Here is an 18,401-nt window from a genome sequence, read left to right as displayed (position 1 = left end):
TTTTCTCCAAATTTACTTTTACTGAATTAACATTCAGTATATATATATATTTCCTTACCTATCCCCATCCTAGTCTCTCTTTATTCACAGGAATAGATGTTTTCCAGACAGCTTGGGTTGGGGGACCTGACAGGGCAGTCTCTCAGTATTCCGGGATCTAATGAGATGAGAGGCTCTGCTTTTCAGGACTTAGGATTCCTCTTCAAACCTCTCCTGTCTCCTCTGGTGAAAGCAAAGGAGTGCCCATTATGAAAACCGAGCTCAGAGCCAAGTGTCAGATAATCAGGCTCCTAGAGCAAGGGAGTGTCTTTTGCTGGGATTGGAACCTAAGCTTCCTTCCTTCCTGGGACCCATGCAGCCGCTGGGCCTTTCAGCATACAGGGCCCACTTCATGTGTAAGTGAAATCCACAAATAATCCAAAAACTTCACTTTAGCTACTACCATATTATTAGAACTTCCTCCACAACTATATACAGAGGGTGTAAAAAAATGTATACACATTTTAAGAAAAGAGAAAACTATTAAAATTGTAATACTCAATATATACCGATAACAAAAGATGAATACAAGTCACGTTTGACTTCTGTGATTATAAGAGGTGCTCTAAGTGGTTACCATCAGTGTCCAGGCACTTCTGATTATAGCGAACTACTGCTTGGGCAATGTTGACCAAAGTGTCTACTTGCATACTTTTTTTGGCACCCCCGGTATATGTGTTACTTTTGATTTCATGGAAATTTTCAAACATACACACAAATGGAGAGTCATATAGTGAATCCCCAAGTACCTACCACCCAGTTTCAATAGTTAGCAAATCATGGTCACTCTTATTTCATCCAAGTTCCTTCTCACACACAAACTTTCTTTCTGGAAGACTGTAAAGCAAATTGCCAATATACCATCACATCATTTCACCTATGAATACTTCAGCCTATACCTTTTATATGATTTTTATATTCAGAGGTGAATGAAAAACAAAAGACCCCTGTAGAAGTTCAGCAGTTCTGCTCTCACCTCTGCCACTGATGCACATTCTAATTTTGGAATCAGCCCTTTCTGTCTCCAGACCTCAATTTTCTCATCTGCATGATGGGATAAGAGAAGTATGAGAAATGGAATGTTATGTATGTTAGGGGTGCTGGTGCACTAAATTAGTGCTTCTCAAGCTTTAAGGTACACAGGAGTTCCCTGTTAAAACGGAAGTGGACTCTGGCATTCTGCATTTCTAACAAGTTCTCAAGTTCACACACCATGCATTGAGAAACAAGGTGAAATTATCTCAGGGGCCTTCCCAGTTCTGCAATTCCAAGTTCTGATAATTTTGTCCATCTCTCTACCTCCAGGTGGGAGACATGCTTAAAATCAGCCCAGACAAAATATCACAGTTTTGAAATCCTCAAGGTAAGGTTTGTGTGCACCCCAATCATTGGTTCCAGGCAGTGGCATGTTGAAATCAGCTGGTACCAGCTCTCAAGAGCTAATAGTAAATTTTCCAGGAACTTTGTGAGTTGTTAAACACAGCCAACATTAAAAATTAACAGCCATGCTCAAAGCAGAATTATTCACAGTAGCCAAAAGGTAGAAGCAACCCAAATGTCCATCAAAGTACAAAATGTGGTACATGCATGCAATGGAGTATTATTCGACCTCAAAAAAAGGAAGGAAATTCTGACATATGCTACAACATGTCCTTGAGGACATTATATGCTAGGCAAAATAAGCCAGTCACAAAAAAAAACTGTATGATTTCACTTATATGAGGTATCGAAAATAGTCAAATTTGTAGAAAGCAAAAAGTTGAATGCTGGTTTTCAAGAGCTGGGGGTAGGAAGTAGGGAGTTGTTTAATGGGTATAAAGTTTCAGTTTTGCAAGATGAAAAAGTTCTGGAGATCTGTTTCACATCAATGTGAATATATTTAACATTACTTTTTTTTAATCATGATTAAAAATGAAAAATAAATTTTAAATAAATTACATAAATTTGCAATTAGATACATGATATTAAAAACAAGGGTAATAAACACACAAAACTCATAGCTTCAAAAATATTTCACTAGTTTTACTATTTTTCTGTAATATTACTATATTAAATACATATTATATATGTAATATATAACTAATATCTGTACTATAGTATGAAATACTATATAATAGTGTGCTACTGTGAATCTCTTACCCACGCTGCATTTAGCAACATGGAGTTGCTAGTTTGAAATTGGCAAATGCTACAAACCTGGACACACCCCACCTCCCCCCACCACACTGGAGGGCTGGTTGTTAAACTTCTACCAGTGCACCACTGGTTCCAGGGCCTATCAAGCTTTCACTGCAAGTAAACGCTTCCCCTAAAACTACCCTAAATCCTTCCTATTGCATTTCAACATTTCTTTTCCAGGATGAAGGTGGAAATCAAGCTTTAGTTAAAGCATGACAAAACTGGCCCCCTGGCTACTGTATAGTAAGGAAGTAGGGAAGAAGCTTAGAACAACTCATTATTCAGTGAATATTAATTGAGTACCCCTATGTGCTAGATTCTGAAATACTTGCTTAGAATTTAGATAATCCACACATGCCGTAATTCACCTCTCACCAATAATTGGGAATTGACCATAACTGGTTCTGAGATTTCTAGGAAACCATTTTCTGGATGGGTGGTTTCATCATGGCTTAGAAGAAATAGCATTGGGTCAAGAGACCTGGGCTCAAATCTTGGTTTAATACTAGCTGTGGGAACTTAAGCAAATGATTTTGCCTCTCTGTGCCTCAGTTTCCTCAAAATAGAAGTAGTGTGTATATAAAGGGGTTGGCATGGAATAGGTATTTGATAAATGCACCAGCTCTTCTCAGCAAATGATGATCTAGTATAAGAGTGATAATTTCCCTCTGCTTTAACAAGGTTCCTCAACTCAATCCCACCCCAAAGGCTGGGAGGATATTGGAGCCATTCTAGCCTGATTTCCCCAAATCTTGTTCTTTCTCATTCCATTTTTTCTCTTGTTCTGCGTGTATTCCTCCCCAACTCTTCCTTCTCCATCTTTCATTCCCCACCATCCTCTTGTTTCTTCTCTTTCCTCCTCTAACTAGCAGAGTGAGTTCTGTTTGCACACAGCAGGTGAGAAAATGCAATTGAGCCAGATAGCAAGTGATTTGCCAAGTGGATCAGATGGGTTGTAGGCCTCCTTCCTGCTGTGGTGTGTGATTATTATTTTGATTAAGCCTCTGACAATGAAGACAACCACCAATATATGCTCATCGCATAGGTCTTTGCTGTAGGCCCAGCAGTTGGCCTGACCTTCACTAGTTAGTACTCAGGCTACTCCCCGGCACCCAGCTCAGAAAGCTAGAAAAATTGACTCCTGATGTGATAGACTCCGTATTTGGAGAGAAGAAGAGGGAGGAAGGCAGAATAGAGTCTGTAGCTAAAAGGGTTATGGAAATTGCCTAACTAGAAGATCATCTCTAAGCAGAAAATGATGGTAAAAATAGTCACTGGTAACTGAAATAAAGCTACATCCTGGTGGCTTCAAGTCACCTGGTTCCTTCTTTCTTTTTCTGACACAAGCAAGTTTCTGCTACAGTTAGCATCACTCAGGCAATTGGACAAAGATAGGGCAGTGCCAAGCCAGATCCTAGTGCATCTGCAAAGGGACTGTCAACAGAATGGCAGAAGCAGCTGCTGCTGCTGTACTTCTGGGATTGATGGCAGAAACAGAGGAAACAGCTGAATTCCCAGGGCACAGTGAGGATATCTGGGCTTAGGTGGAGTTTGTTGGACTAAGGTTACCGTAACAAAGTGCCACAAACCAAGTGGCTTAAAATACAGAAATTTGTTGTCTTACAGTTCTGTTGACAAGGAGTCAGAAATCAAGGTGCTAGCAGGGTTGTTTCCCTCTGAGAACTGTGACAATCTGTTCCATGCCTCTCTCTTAACTACTTGTGGTTTGCTAGCAATCTTTGACATCCCTTGGCTTGTAGATCACCGCTTTCATCTTTACATTTCATTCTCCCTGTCTGTGTCCAAATTCTCCCTTCTTATAAGTCATATTGGATTAGGGGCCCAACATACTATAGTATAACTTCTTCTGAACTAATTACATCTGCAATGACCTTATTTCCAAAAAAGGTTACATTTTGAGGTACTGGAGGTTGGAATTCAACATATGAATTTGAGGGAAACATAGCAACTCAAAACAGGCTGGAAAATTCAAGGGGCAGGAGTGGTGATGCCTGGCATAGGAAGTGTAAAAAGCACCTTTTGTTCTTATTGTTAATGATAAAAGCAGGCACCGTCATCTATTGAGTTATATGCTAAGCACTAAGCTGGGGTTTTTACATGCATTATTTCATTATTTGCCACCACAAATCCATGAGATAGGTGCTTAACACTTATTATCCCCATGTTTCAGTGGACAAATCTGAGGCCCTAGAAAGGGGACTGACTTGCCCCATAGAGGGAAATTGACTTGGCCCAGGTCATATGTCCAATAAGTAGTAGAGTGAGATTTAAACTCAGGTCCATATGACACCAAAGACTCTCCCATGTGTTATTCCCACCATACACTACTGCTAATTGGGAGATCCTGCTTTCCGCCTTTTGGGGCATGAAACACCAGAGCCGACAGAGAAGTTCTGATTGGAGGACTGGTGGGGACAGTTTAAGTCTCCCATCATGGTTGCTGCATCTTCCCTGTAGATTTTTAAGAGTAAGAGAGCTCTCTGCTAGAGCTGCATGTGATGGAAGCTGTCTAGAGGTGGGGGTATGGGTGAGATGATCTCCAGAGGGTCCTGTCAGGAGTAGGGGTAGGGGTGGGAGGAGGAGAGGTCAGAAAGAAAATAAGTAGAGAAGAGAGGTTTCTAAGGAACTAGTACAATCAGTGAAACATAATAGCTCACACTCATATGGCACTTACCGTGTCAGGCAGTATTCTAAACAATTTATATATATATTCACTCATTTAATCATCTAAGCAAACCTATGAGGTATAGTCTTTATCCTTGGTTTATAAAAAAGGAAACTGAGGCACAGAAAGGATAAACAAGTCATCTAAGATTTCTCAACTGACATATAGTAAGGTTGGGGTTTGAATCCAAGAAGTTTGGCTCCAGCCAGCTCTAAGAAATTTGTTTTTCTTTAATTGAACAGTCCTATCAATCCCACTGCCATACTGTTACCCAGTACAACTTATGTTAAGATACACTAAATGGTCTCCTTTAATAATCATCACAAGAACCACATGAGGTATCACATCTGCTGTCACATCAGTGCCATGTGACAGCAGAAGAAACCAAGGCTCAGAGAGGTAGGGTAAAATATCTCAAGTTACCCAGTCATGTGGCAGAGCTGGAATTCAAACCCAGGTCTGTCTTACCCCAACACTAAGCAACTCTGTCTCACTGCCTCAAGGTTTGCTGGCTGATTGATAAACCAATTCCTGCCATGATGGGAAAGATGATAACAGGTGTGATTGTTCCCAAGATGTGTATGTATTTTAACATGGATTCCTGAAATCACAAACCCTTCCTCAGAATAAAGATTCTCTTAATTAGAAATTTCATCCCTTGGAGCAAGTCAGACTGCTTAATGGCACACACCTTTTATGTGCAAACACTAAGAACCTACTAGATTCAGTGTGTAAAGGTGTGTGGGGTAGAGGAGATTTCTGTGTACATTGACATTAGTTCCAGAGATACTATAAATGAATTAAATGAATGCAAATTATATGCAAATACATTTACAGCATTCTCTCAGGAGAGGGATGCCAGCAACCCAACAAAGTATATACTTGTAGCAAGCAAGGGCAGTGCTTTCTGTCTTATTTGTGGCTAAGCTGGAAGGTTATAGGGGTCAGAGCTGGCCAAAATACCCTCCATCTATCCCACTATTTATCAAGTAGCTATTATGTACCAGACACTGCTTTAGAAACTAGGGATTAAGCAAGGTCAATGGATAAAGGTAGTTTGGTTTAGTGAAAGATAGCAGAACTGGGAACTAGAGTGCCTGAGCTCAAGGTCTTGCACTATAATTTATTATCTGTGTAACTGTGGACAACTCACCAAACCTGAGCATCAGGTTTATTAGCTGTAAAATGAATTACAAGGGATGTAATATAGATGATCACTACGGAAGGTTCCTTCTAGCTCTAAATCCCTAATTAACAATAGAAATAGAGAGATGGTAGAGTGAAATGAGAGAGGACATGGACTCTGGAGTCAGGCTGCTAGGCCCAAATTGTTGCTGTACAACTTTCTAGCTATAATATGACCTGGGACAAATTGCTTAACCTCTATATGCCTGTTCTACTATGTATGGAATAATAATAATAGTACCTACCTCAAAGAGACATTGTGAGATTAATGAGTTTATATATGTAAAGTGCTTGCAACAATACCTGGAATGTAGTGAGTGCTTTGTTAGCTATTTTTAAGAGCCTGACCATGTTTTTGGGCTACCTGGGCTTGAACCTCTAGCCCTTATATGGTATGGGGGAACAAAAACAGACAAAACCTCTAAGACTTAGTAGATGAGGGGAAGCTAAATATAATTTACCTCTTCAAATGGTTAATGCTGCTTGACTATAAAGAGCTCTGAGGCTTCCACTTCAAACGGCTCCCTCTCTCCCTCCTAAAGGGCGTTGACAGGATGCCAGTTCAATTTCGGTAATTATCACACTGCCAGTCAGGGTCAAAGCCAAATTTGGAGTATCTGTGGGTAGCAGTTAAGCTTCAGTCTTCTTCTTCAAGACTCTGGGGAAGCTGGGCCTAAAATCCAGGACCTTTTATTTTCCTCAGAACTGGAAGCATTTCTTGGATTTTCCTCCACCTTAGCTTCTGTGACTACTTACTCCTTCTACCTACCCGTGAAAACCTACTTCTCAGAATTTACAGGGAGAGGGAAACTACACTTATTGAGGGCCTACTATATACTTTGTGTTTTGCCCTCATTAACTCATTTAATCTTCACAACAACCCGCAAGGTATTAATTACCTCCATTCTTTTGGCCAAAGAAAATTGAGGATTAAAGAGGTTAAGGTAACTTTCCCACATTACACAGCTTGTAAGTAGCAGAGCTGGGAGTTGAACAAGGTCTGTCTGGCCACTAAATTCCTGTTCCTTACACTACACCACACTGTTTTCCATGGACTGCTTATATGCTGCTTTCAGTGACCATCAAGGAAGAAATGTCCAGTTTCCATTAAGTATCACAAGCAAATTGGGAGTTAATATCTGGATAAGAATGTAGAGTGCCATATTATCAGAATTAGTCTCACAAGAGACAAGTCTTCAGACCCCATTTTATTTGGGAGCCCAGTTCAAGAAAGGCACAAGAAACTCCAGCACCTTAGAGAACTCCTGTCTGTTTCTTACCCCAAGAAAGTCATGGATGTTTCTCAATAGAGCATCAGGGAGCTTGTTTAGAAATGCAGGGAGGGTATTTTTCATTGTCACAAAGTCTGGTGACCTCTATTGGAATTTAGGAAGGGGACCAGGGATGCAAAACCTCCCGAGATGCACAGGATCAACCAACATAGCAAAATATTATCTCATTCAACATGCCAATGGTGCCTCTATTGAAAACTATTAATTAACATTTATTAGACATGCATCTTAAAAAGCAGGAGATTTTGAAGACTGACTAACTACTTAATTCCTCCAAGTTCCACTTCCTACAATAGTACTAAGAATGACCTGAAATGATACTAGTTGGTACTGAATTGATGCTGAAGTTTTGGATGGCTGGGGAGATTCTGGGGGAAGAGGACAGATAGAGAGGCTGCTGCAGGAGTAAACCGAAAGCTCAATAGGAACAAGATCATGGAGAAATTTTTAATATACTTGGGTGCTGGGCTGGCCGAGTGGTGCATTGGTTAAGAACTGGCTTGGAACGCCAGCTCTGAGCAGCAGGGCCCCGGTTAGGATCACACATGAGGGCCAGTGACACTGCCCTCTACAGCTAAGATGGTGAACAACAGCTCGACCTGGAGCTGGGCTGCCGTGAGTCGCTGTTGGCGGCGAAGGCTACAGCCCCTGCTGCAGTGAGCTGCCATAATGCTACTACCATGAGTGGCCGACAGCCAGCGTGAGCGGCCAGCAGCCAGCGTGAGCTGCCAGGAGCCGCCGTGAGTGGCTGTCCAGAGGCCGGTGACTGATCTGCCTCACCCGAAAGAGCACAATTTTAATACCAACATGGGCCAGTGAAGCAATGTCCTCCACATCTAGACTGAAGAACAAAAGGACAGCAACTTGCCTGTTCCCCTTACCCTATTCCCCAACGCTGTTCCTCTCCCCCAATTCCCCAATAAAATCTTTAATATATATATATATATATATATATATATATATATATATACACACACTTCGATGCTAAGATGAGCAAGAATGTCAAGGATAAAGTCAGAAAAAATGAACTCCATCCTCAGCCACCACCCTGAGTTGCTATATAACCTCAAGAGTTCTGTCTCTTCTCTGCATCTTTGATTGCCCAGCTCTCCAAAAGGGAAAGTAAGCCCTCTTTCCCTCCCTCCCTGAAGGAGTGAGAGGATTTATGAGATAGCAGATGCATACATATAAACCTAAGTGCTGTGGAAATGAGGGTTTATTGATGGCCCTAGGGAAGAAAGAAACAGCCAGTGCCTCTTGTTATTCAAAGTCCATGCTAATGTTCTGAGATCCAGTGAGGTCCACTAGCCTGAGCAAGCTATAGTAGTTTGAGGCTAATATCCTACACAGCACGTCACCAAAAACCCTCACTTCACAAATTCCTGTCTGAAACCACCAGTATAACCACCCTATACTTTCAAATTAGATGAGAGTACTTCAGTTTTCTCTAGTGAATGCTCAGTTCTTTTTCCTGTGGATAACTAGCAGGTAGCAGGAAACTGGAGAGTAGAGGACAATGTTTTTCATTAACCATTAAGTTACTTTGTGAAAGAGCTGCAGAAATCATTCCTCTCCAAACAATATTCCAGAAAGATGTTTTTTGGTCATGTCTACTACTTCCACTTTTCTCTCTTTGTGGATGACTAAACTTCACTATTTCTATTATTTCTTAAAGTTAAACTTTCAACTCAATGCACTGCATAGCAGAAAATGCTCTAAGCAAATATTTGCTTGTGGATTAACTCATGCTACTGGAAACTGAACCTTTAATAGCAACGCAAAAGTGTGGCCAGGAAACTACCAAGAAAATTGGGTCCAGGCACTTGGCTTTATACACAAGGTAACTTGGCATGACATGGAAACTGATATACTTTATTTAAATGTAAATATATTGTATCTTAGGCCATGTCTTTTTATTGGAGGTGGGGAGTGCTTATCTTCTGCTGCAAGAGAAACCACTATCAGAGAAACCGTCTTTCAGATCCCAATACTTTCTCAAAGATGGGACTTAAATTATTCTTCCAGTTTTTAGCGGAGACCCAAGGAGGCTTTATTTCAGCTTGGCAAAAAGCTACTAGCCCATGGTGACTCTCAGTTCAGGTGCTGCTTGGAGAGAAAAATGTCTTCCCCGCCCCCACTGTTACTATTCTCAGTGTAATCCCTGAAATGATTAAAAGCTATGGAAAATTAGTGCTGGCTGGTAGTTTTGGGGGAAATTACTGGCAAAGCTCACTTTCTCTTCTAAAGTGTAAATGAAATATTTACTGCTGAAAACAGGTCCATCTTCCTAGTAGGCCGACAGGCCAGCTGCTGCCAATTTGAGGCTCTGAGCTGGCACTGGGCACCTTAGGGCTTGTGTCATTGCCACTTGCAGCCATTCTCTACTGGGCAGACCATGAACAGGCTGTCAGCCCTTTGAATTGGCCAATCTACCTGTTGGGTTGGCTCCTTGCTGAGAACAGACCTTGGCTAGCCGTCTCTGCCAAAACTTGCTCAATGGGGCACATACCTCATTCTGTTCTCTGCCCACTACTGTCCTGATGCAAGACATGTCTGCTGATCAACCGATGGAGAAAAATTAAACAGTTGTAATTAGTTGGCTGGAGAAGACAGAGAGGAAGGGGGAGAAGGGCACTTAATACTTTAATGAATTGAAAGTTAGTTTAATTTATTATAAAAATCTGTTTTCTATGAAAACAGAAAATGATAAACTGAACTAGAACTATGGCTTCAAACATTTAGGTTATATTTAAAGAATCATCTTGGAAATTGAACTAGATGAGCAAGAGAGGAACATTTCCCCATTTCCCATGGACTTGATAGGGAGAGAAGGGACCTTAAAGAGGCACTTCCGCAATGGTGTAATTTCAGGTGCGTACTTACACTCCCCCAGTTAGGCAGCAATCTACCCTTGTAAAAGAGCACCAGAGAAGAAAGTTCCAAGGCCTCTCTCTCATTTATCTTAAAGTGTAACAGCACTCAATGTCAAGAAATGGTGCTTTATATTTATTCCAAATCCTTCATATTAAAGATAATCCATTTTCTTTTGTTCCTCTGGAGACAAAGGACAATCGGTCATGCATTTGAAGAGCATTTTTCAATGGATCCACAGTCTCCTCTTCTCCAAGGTAAACAATCTCAGCTTCTTGAATCTTTCTTTGAAGGTCTTATTTTCCAATGCCCTTTGGGGCTCTCCTCAACATTCTCTCTTCATTTGCCTTTAAATGTGGAGCCAAGAACTAGATAAAGTCCCCTAGTAAGTACTGAATATAATGGGAAGCTTCCTTTCCAGTGATCAGACTGTTTTGCATATTCAGGTTTTTTGGGGTTCCCCCCCCCCCGCATTTGCGATAACAGCCAAACTCTTGTTATTGGTCACTGAGGTTGTTTTCCATTATTTTTGCTAAGTGAATTTTGGTACATTAATACAATGGAATATTAGGCAGCCACCAAAAAGAATCATAATTATTAAGGATGCATTGTAACAGAGGGAGAAAATGTATAGGTAAGTCATAAAAGGAAAAATACAAAATTATGTGGCCTCTCATCTATGGCTGCAAGGTGCTTTACGCACCACTTTATTTTTATTTTATTTTATTTTATTTTATTTTTTTTTTAGCTGAGCCATCCTGCTACCTGTTGGCAGCTCAGCGGCTGCTCAGCTCGGGCTGACTCGAACCGCTGTTGCTCAGAGCTCAAACTCTTGAGCGAGCTCTTAACCAACTGAGCCACTCGGCCGGCCCTGTACCACTTTATTATAGCACTTCTTTTATACTCCTGCCATTTGTTTCTGTGCCTATCTGTCCCTCCAAGCCAGCGGAGGGCCTAGGCAGTGTTTGAGTGATTTCTGTTGTATCAGCACTGGGTGCAATACAATTCTCTCCTGGTAGAGAATAGGAACTCAGGAGTGTTTATTGAATGAATGGATAAATTGGATCCATATAGAAATACCTAAGCATGGAAGCAACAGTTTAGACATAATAGGAGGAAACAAAAATGGTTGTGCTAGAATGGTGAAATTACAAGAGTTTTATTCTTCTCAAATTTTCATGCAGCTTGTTTCATTGTTACTGGGATGTCTGTCTTGGTTTCTGAGCAGGTCTTTGGTTTGTCTTTCCCGATAATCCTCTGAAATTCTTAGCTTACTTTCAGAGGCACTGATTAGAAACATCCCCCGTGGCTACAACCTTCCCATCTCTCAAACCACACCTGGGTGTAACCATATTAAGTAGGTTCCAAGGAGATTCACTCATCTGAACTGCCTAATAATCCTGGAAGGTAGTCAAGGTAGGGACAAATCTCTGCTTGAAAGATGAGGAAGCAAAGGCTTAAAGAGGCCAATGATAGTAGAAATAGCAAAAGGCAGATTAGGTCTAGAACCCAGTTCTTCTGACTTCAAATCCCATGAATATTCCATCACACCATCAACTGCTGTGCTGCATGACTACAGATATATAATGATTGCAAAATTCCCTGTGCAATCAGGCCTATCCCTACTTGATCCTTGTGGTTGTCAGGTGAAAAGGCTGCTTGTGGTAGAAATGAAAATTTAACATTTACTGCATGCCTACTAGGTGTCAATCAACCTACCTATGATAAATACGATTATTACCTGTACTCTTTAGAGAGGAGGCAACAGGACAGACTCAGTGGGGTGAGGTAGTTTCCCAAGATCACATGGCTGGTAAATGGCAGTGCTGATATTTGAACCCAGGTCCTTGGCACTATATTGGAAAGAGTGGGACCTTTCACTCAAGTTACTAACCTGGACCAGGGTCCAAGATCAACTACTAACCACCTCTTCCTTGAGCCCAGTTTAGACATATCTCCTTAAAGGGATAGAAAGCAACGATGGGCAGGTGGCAGCTGTGGCTTGACTTACTGTTGGATGACAATGACTAAAGTCAACTATATGCTGCTCCCCAGCCTGTAGGAGTCACTCTGAAAATGTCTGACCTCTATTCCAGGCCCAGAATTGTGCTATCTCAGCTCTAACCCTATGTCAAACCACACCTCCCCTCTCACTGCTATCATCCTCTTTGCTAACCTGTTTTAATCTGGGTAGAACAGTGGAGGGAACATAAACCACTGCAGTCTCAAAGCACTTCCCTGGATATTAACAAATATATATGATATATAACATTTACATAGCCCTTACTCTGTGCCAGGAATGTTCAAAATGCCTAATGCATTTAATACTCATCATAACCTTATGAAGTAGATACCAGATTTTACTAATGGGCAAATTGAGGTAAAGATAGGTTAAATACTTGCCACAGTCAAACAGTGAGTGGCAGAGCTGAGATTTGAAATTGGGCAAATCTGCACGAGTTGACGTTCTTAACTACAACACTGTACTGCCACTCCAGGTATGATGTGAGAACTCAATAACAAATTAGGGTGGAAAGGCCAGAATTGATGCTAAAGTTGATAATAACAACGTCTTCCATCTAGACCAGGCATCGGCAAACTTTTGAGATGGAAGAGCCAATCCTGTCCCTCACAACAATTAAAAAATATCTCACTTATACGTGGATTCTAAAAAACTGAATAAATGAGAAATGTAAACAGAAATAGTCTCAGAGACACAGAGGAAAAACTGAGGGTTGCTAGTTGGGAGGGGTTGAGGATGAAGAAGGGGAAGGGGTGAGACAATACAAATTGGTAATACTACAATATGGCCTCAGGGATAGAAAAGACAGTCTGGGGAATATAATCAATAATGTTGTAAATATTTCTTAGGGGGCCAGATGGACTCATGTCTTGTGGGGGAGACCACTTCATAGTCGGTGTAGAGGCCTGACCACCGCACTGTATTTCTGAACTGATGTTGAATAATATTGTATGTCAACTATAATTATATATACATATAGTCACGGGACATGGAGTAGAGGGTGGGAATGGAGTTAATGGAATTGTAATAGATAAGTATGATATCGGGGGTGGGAGGGCAGTAGATGGGGAAGAGGGGTTGTTTCTGTGTGAAGGGTGAAAAGGATAATTATTGCATTGTTTTGTACACCTGAAAGTAACAATAAAAAAAATAAAAATTATTCGAGAGCCATAAAACAAATGTAATCAGCATTACGTGAATAAAATTTTATAAATGAAACTATGATAGTTTTAGTTGCATTTTCAGTTTTACTTCAGAGCTACATGTACATACCCAAAGAGCCAAATGTGGCTCGCGAGCTGCAGTTTGCCAACCCCTGATCTAGACTGTACTTTAAAGTTTACATAGCACTTTCCACATTTGTGGACTCAGTTGGTCTTCACGAGAATGTGGGGGAGGTAGCACTGGTTGTGTCAAAGGCTAGAAGATGGTCTGTCTAAGATGACTTGGGTGTGATCTGGAGGCAAAGGGAAATCCTTCATGCTCCGGTAATGACTGGAAGTGTCAAAATGGATTTAAGCTCTGCCAATTAAATGGATCCCTCAAATTAAGGCTATAGATTAGGCTGTCGAAGCTCACTGAGCATTGAGCATGCTGAACTACTGTTCACTGGGAATTCAGTACAAGAATTTGGCAACTCTACTCCATGGTTACTTGGCATCACTGCAGAACTATATGAACCCCTCAATCTGCTTCAAGAAGGAAACAGTAAAATAATTGTGATGATTAGTTAGCAGCAATATCTTATTCAGTCCTTCCACAGAACTCATCACACAGTACCCAAACCCAAGCAGCAGAACTGCATTTTGTGCCCCCTCTAGTGAAGCAAAAGGAGTTTTGGCATCTCTGCCTCCGCCCTCAGACCCAACACAGTGTCTCTCTCTGTCTCTCTGTCTCTGTCTCTCTGTCTCTGTCTCTGTCTCTCTCTCTCTCTCTCTCTCACACACACACACACACACACACTCAAAGCTATCATCTTTAGCTCAGGTTATCTATGCTAATTGAAGGAATGTTAGCTTATATACTAGCTATGTGCCCTTGAGCTATTTACTAAAACACTCAGAGCTTTGGTTTTTTCATCTGTAAAATGCAGATACCAATAACTATATCCTAGAGAGTGCCTGACATAATAATAGGTGTTCAGTAACTGGAAGCTGAGTCAGAGGTGGTAGGGAGGGTGTATATCAGTATGGAGGAACGAGTATTGGAAAGTGACGGTTTTTCTAAGGGTTTGGGAGACTGAGATGGGCTGACTCCTTCGGCATTCTACTCGCATCAGGCAGCACCAGCAATCTTATGCAGGCTATTATATAAGTTACAGGACAAAACAATTCTCCTCTGGTATTAGAACTTCCTTGGACATCAAGACTGCTGCAAAAGCATAATGCCCAATCCTCATCTCCTTTCCACCTAACCTCTAACCCCGACCAATTCCGAAGACTTCTGCTCACCGCTCATGCCCACCACCCACTGCAAAACTCTGAACCTACCCCCACTTTTTCATTCGCTCCCCATTCTGTCTCTCCCCATTGAAACACATTTCCTTCAATTACCCTCCTCCTTCTGACAAATGACAAGTGTGGGCTGTTCTAACAATGGATTCCCCCGGCAGTGCTTCAAAACAAACCAGGGGATTAGAGAAGATGAATACAGACTGTTGGAATATTTTAATTAAATAAAAATGTAAAAAAATGATCTGTTATGCTTCAGACACAGTGGTACTACTGATGTGTCTTGTCATTACAATATTTACCTTATGACCATGTGATGAGAAGACTCCTGCTCCCTTCTAAATGACAAGTCAGTAAGTCCCTGCTGCACTCCCTCTCCCCTGGGGCCAGTGTGTGGGCAGAATTTTCACCAGGGTCAGCTTTTTGAGCAGACTGCAGCAAGAACAGCCTGCCAGAGGATGAGCAGCAGTGATGCAAAGGCCCTTCAGAAATCCACTGCTCCACAATCTTAACTGGCTACTGCAGACAGAAGAGAGACAGAGACAGAGTAGACTCCAGGGGAGGAATTGGAGGCTCGGAGAAGACTCAGAACACCCACAAGCAAGAGGAGTGGGAGAAGGGCCGGCCGAGTGGCGTGATGGTTAAGAACTGGCTTGGGATGCCAGAGGGCCCCAGTTCGGATCCCACATATGAGGTCCAGTGACACTGCCCTCTACAGCTAAGATGCTGAACAACAGCTCAACCTGGAGCTGGGCTGCTGTGAGTCGCCAGCGATGGCGTGGGCTGCAGCCCCTGCTAAAGTGGGTTGCCATGGGCTACCGTGTGTAGCCAGCAGCCAGCGTGAGCGGCCAGCAGCCACAGTGAGCGGCCGTCCAGAAGCCAGCGACTGATCTGCCTCGCCCGGGAAGAGCGCAATGATGGTGCCAACTTGGGCCAGTGAAGCAACGTCCTCCACAACTAGATTGAATAACAAAAGGACAGCAACTTGTCTGTTCCCCTTCCCCCAATTCCCCAGCTCTGTTCCCATCCCCCCAATTTCCCAATTAAAAAAAAATCTTAAAAAAAAAATAGAGGAGTGGGAGAAAAAAATAAAGCAAGGAGGTAAAAGTCAGGTAGGAGGGAGAAACAGACACAGTAAGAAAGTGAGCATGAGAAAGGACAAAAGAAAGACTGGCTGAGAGAATGAGAAAACAAGAGAAAGAACAGAACAGGACAAAGGACAAGGAGAAAATAAGGAAAGTACCCAAATGGGCCTTGAATAGAGGGAAAATGAGAGCTAAAGAAAGGAGAGACAAGAAAGAGGCAATTAACGAGAATGGAGGGGGGCAGATTACCAGGGCCCTAACTAATATGTTTCTTGCTTCACATCAGACATTCTTTTCTACTTTCATAATAGGATTGCACTTGACATCTCTCAAAGCTATCATCTTGACAAGCAAATATGTAAGATATCTGTTTTGATATTCACCACACACCTGTCGACATTTAAAAGCTGTGGTAACTAGGTCAAATTAGGGAGATAAAGAAAAGCCAGGAAGAGGGGTTAGCCGCGTGGCTCACTTGGTTAAGAACTGGAGCTCTGAGCAACAGGGTCGCTGGTTCGATTCCCACATGGACCAGTGAGCTGAGCTGCTGCTGAGCTGGTGAGAGCACGTGCTCTTAGCAGCAAGGTTGCCAGTTTCCCACATGGGATGGTGGACTTCGCCCCTTCCCCCCAACCCCCCTGCAATTAGATTGAAAGCAGCGACTGGACTTAGTGCAGAGCTTGCGCCCTTCACAACTAAGATTGAAGGACAACAACCTGACTTGGAGCTGGAAGAACACAATGTTCCCCTTTCCCAATTCCTCAACACTGTTTTCCTCCCCAATTCCCCAATAAAAATCTTTAAAAAAAAAAAAAAGAAAGGAAGGAAGAAAGAAAAGAAAGAAAAGCAAAGCCACGAAGGGGCTTAGCAAGCTCAGAAATTTTTCCCAAAGTAGAGAGAGATAAGGATAGAATGTGGTGGAGAGGGAAGGAGGGAGGGAGGGGGGAGATGGAGAGAGAGAGGGAGAAAGAGGTGGAAAATATAGAGATATTGAGATAGAAAAAATACACATAAGCACACTTTGAAACAAAGTTTTGCTTTGGGATTAATAGCTTTACCACATACTCTTCCAGCAAATGAAGGTGGGTCCTTTTTTTGCACCTCCATCTCCCAAGGCTGCATCCTTCTCCCCATCAACCTCCGCCTAAATCACTACATGGGAAATTGGAACTCATCTTTCTTACCCTCCCTGCCTCCCACCTTGCCTCTAAACTCTTAACTCTGAATCTCTTCCTGGCCCATCCCTGCACTCTGGAATGTTTACCTTGCTAGGCTAGAGTTAGGGTTGCCAGGTTAGAGACTGGAAGCTTTTAGTCCAGCTACCATGGCAACAGTGTGGGATTCTGCCCTGAGTTGAATAATGTGGCAGTGCTGTATAGTCTGAAGAGGCTAATTTCCTCTAGGTGAAGATTCCTGTATAAGGGCGGGGGGGGGAGCGGTGGAGATAGAAAGATAGAGGTAGTGACAGAGAAAATTTTGTCCATTTCCTACCCAATTTGTTTTCTAACAAGCTAATTTCTCATTATTGTTCTATGAAAAATATGACTCATTATTAAATTAATTCAGCCCAAATAGTCTCCAGTTACAAATTTCTTTTTTCTTTTTTGATTGGGAAACAGTGTGTTTTTCCAGGACCCATCAGCTCCAAGTCAAGTAGTTGTTTCAATCTAGTTGTGGAGGGCGCATCTCAGTGCCCCCCTGTAGGGATTGAACCGGCAACCTTGGTGTTATGAGCACTGAGCTCTAACCAACTGAGCTAACCAGCCACTCCTACATATTTCTTTTTAAAAAATCAGAAAGTTAACATATTCACTAATCTAAGTATAACTAGTCTATTAAAAGAAGGCAAAACAGGGTCAGGCAGACCCTCCAATCTTCCCTCTCACCATGCTCTGGAATGCTCTGTTCCTACCTTGCCTGTGGTATGTATAACATGCCCATAATTAGAAACTGACTTTCCCGCCTCCTCAGTTGGACTCTTAGATTCTTTTTTCCAATTATTTATTTTTTTCAGTTACAATTGACATTCAATATTATTTTACATTAGTTTCACATCTATACCATACTGGTTAGACATTTATGTAATTTATGTCATGATCCCCCCCTATTAGTCTAATACTTTCCTGGCACTATACATAGTTGTTGCAACATTATTGACTATATTCTCTATGCTGCACTTTACATCCCTGTGACTATTTTGTAACTACCAATTTGTATTCCTTAATCCCATGACCGTTTCCACCCAGTCTTCCAACCTCACCCGCCCCCCGCCAGCACACACACACACACACACACACACACACACACACACACTCTGGCAACCATCAGTTCGTTCTCTGTATCTGTGAGCCTGTTTCTGTTTTGTTTATTTTGTTCTTTAGATTCCACATGTATAAGTGAGATCATATGGTATTTGTCTTTCTCTGTCTGACTTATTTCACTTAGCACAATACTCTCTAGGTCTATCCATGTTGTCACAAGTGGTAAGATTTCGTTCTTTTTTTTTTTTTTTTTTTTTTTAAAGATTTTTATTGGGGAATTAGGGGAATAGGAACAGTGCTGGGGAATTGGGGGAAGGGGAACAGACAAGTT

Source organism: Hipposideros armiger, unplaced genomic scaffold, assembly GCF_001890085.2.
Source record: "Hipposideros armiger isolate ML-2016 unplaced genomic scaffold, ASM189008v1 scaffold_254, whole genome shotgun sequence".
NCBI classification, from domain to species: Eukaryota; Metazoa; Chordata; class Mammalia; order Chiroptera; family Hipposideridae; genus Hipposideros; species Hipposideros armiger.
The sequence above is the reverse complement of the archived record's forward strand: the minus strand, read 5'-3'. Positions refer to the sequence as shown.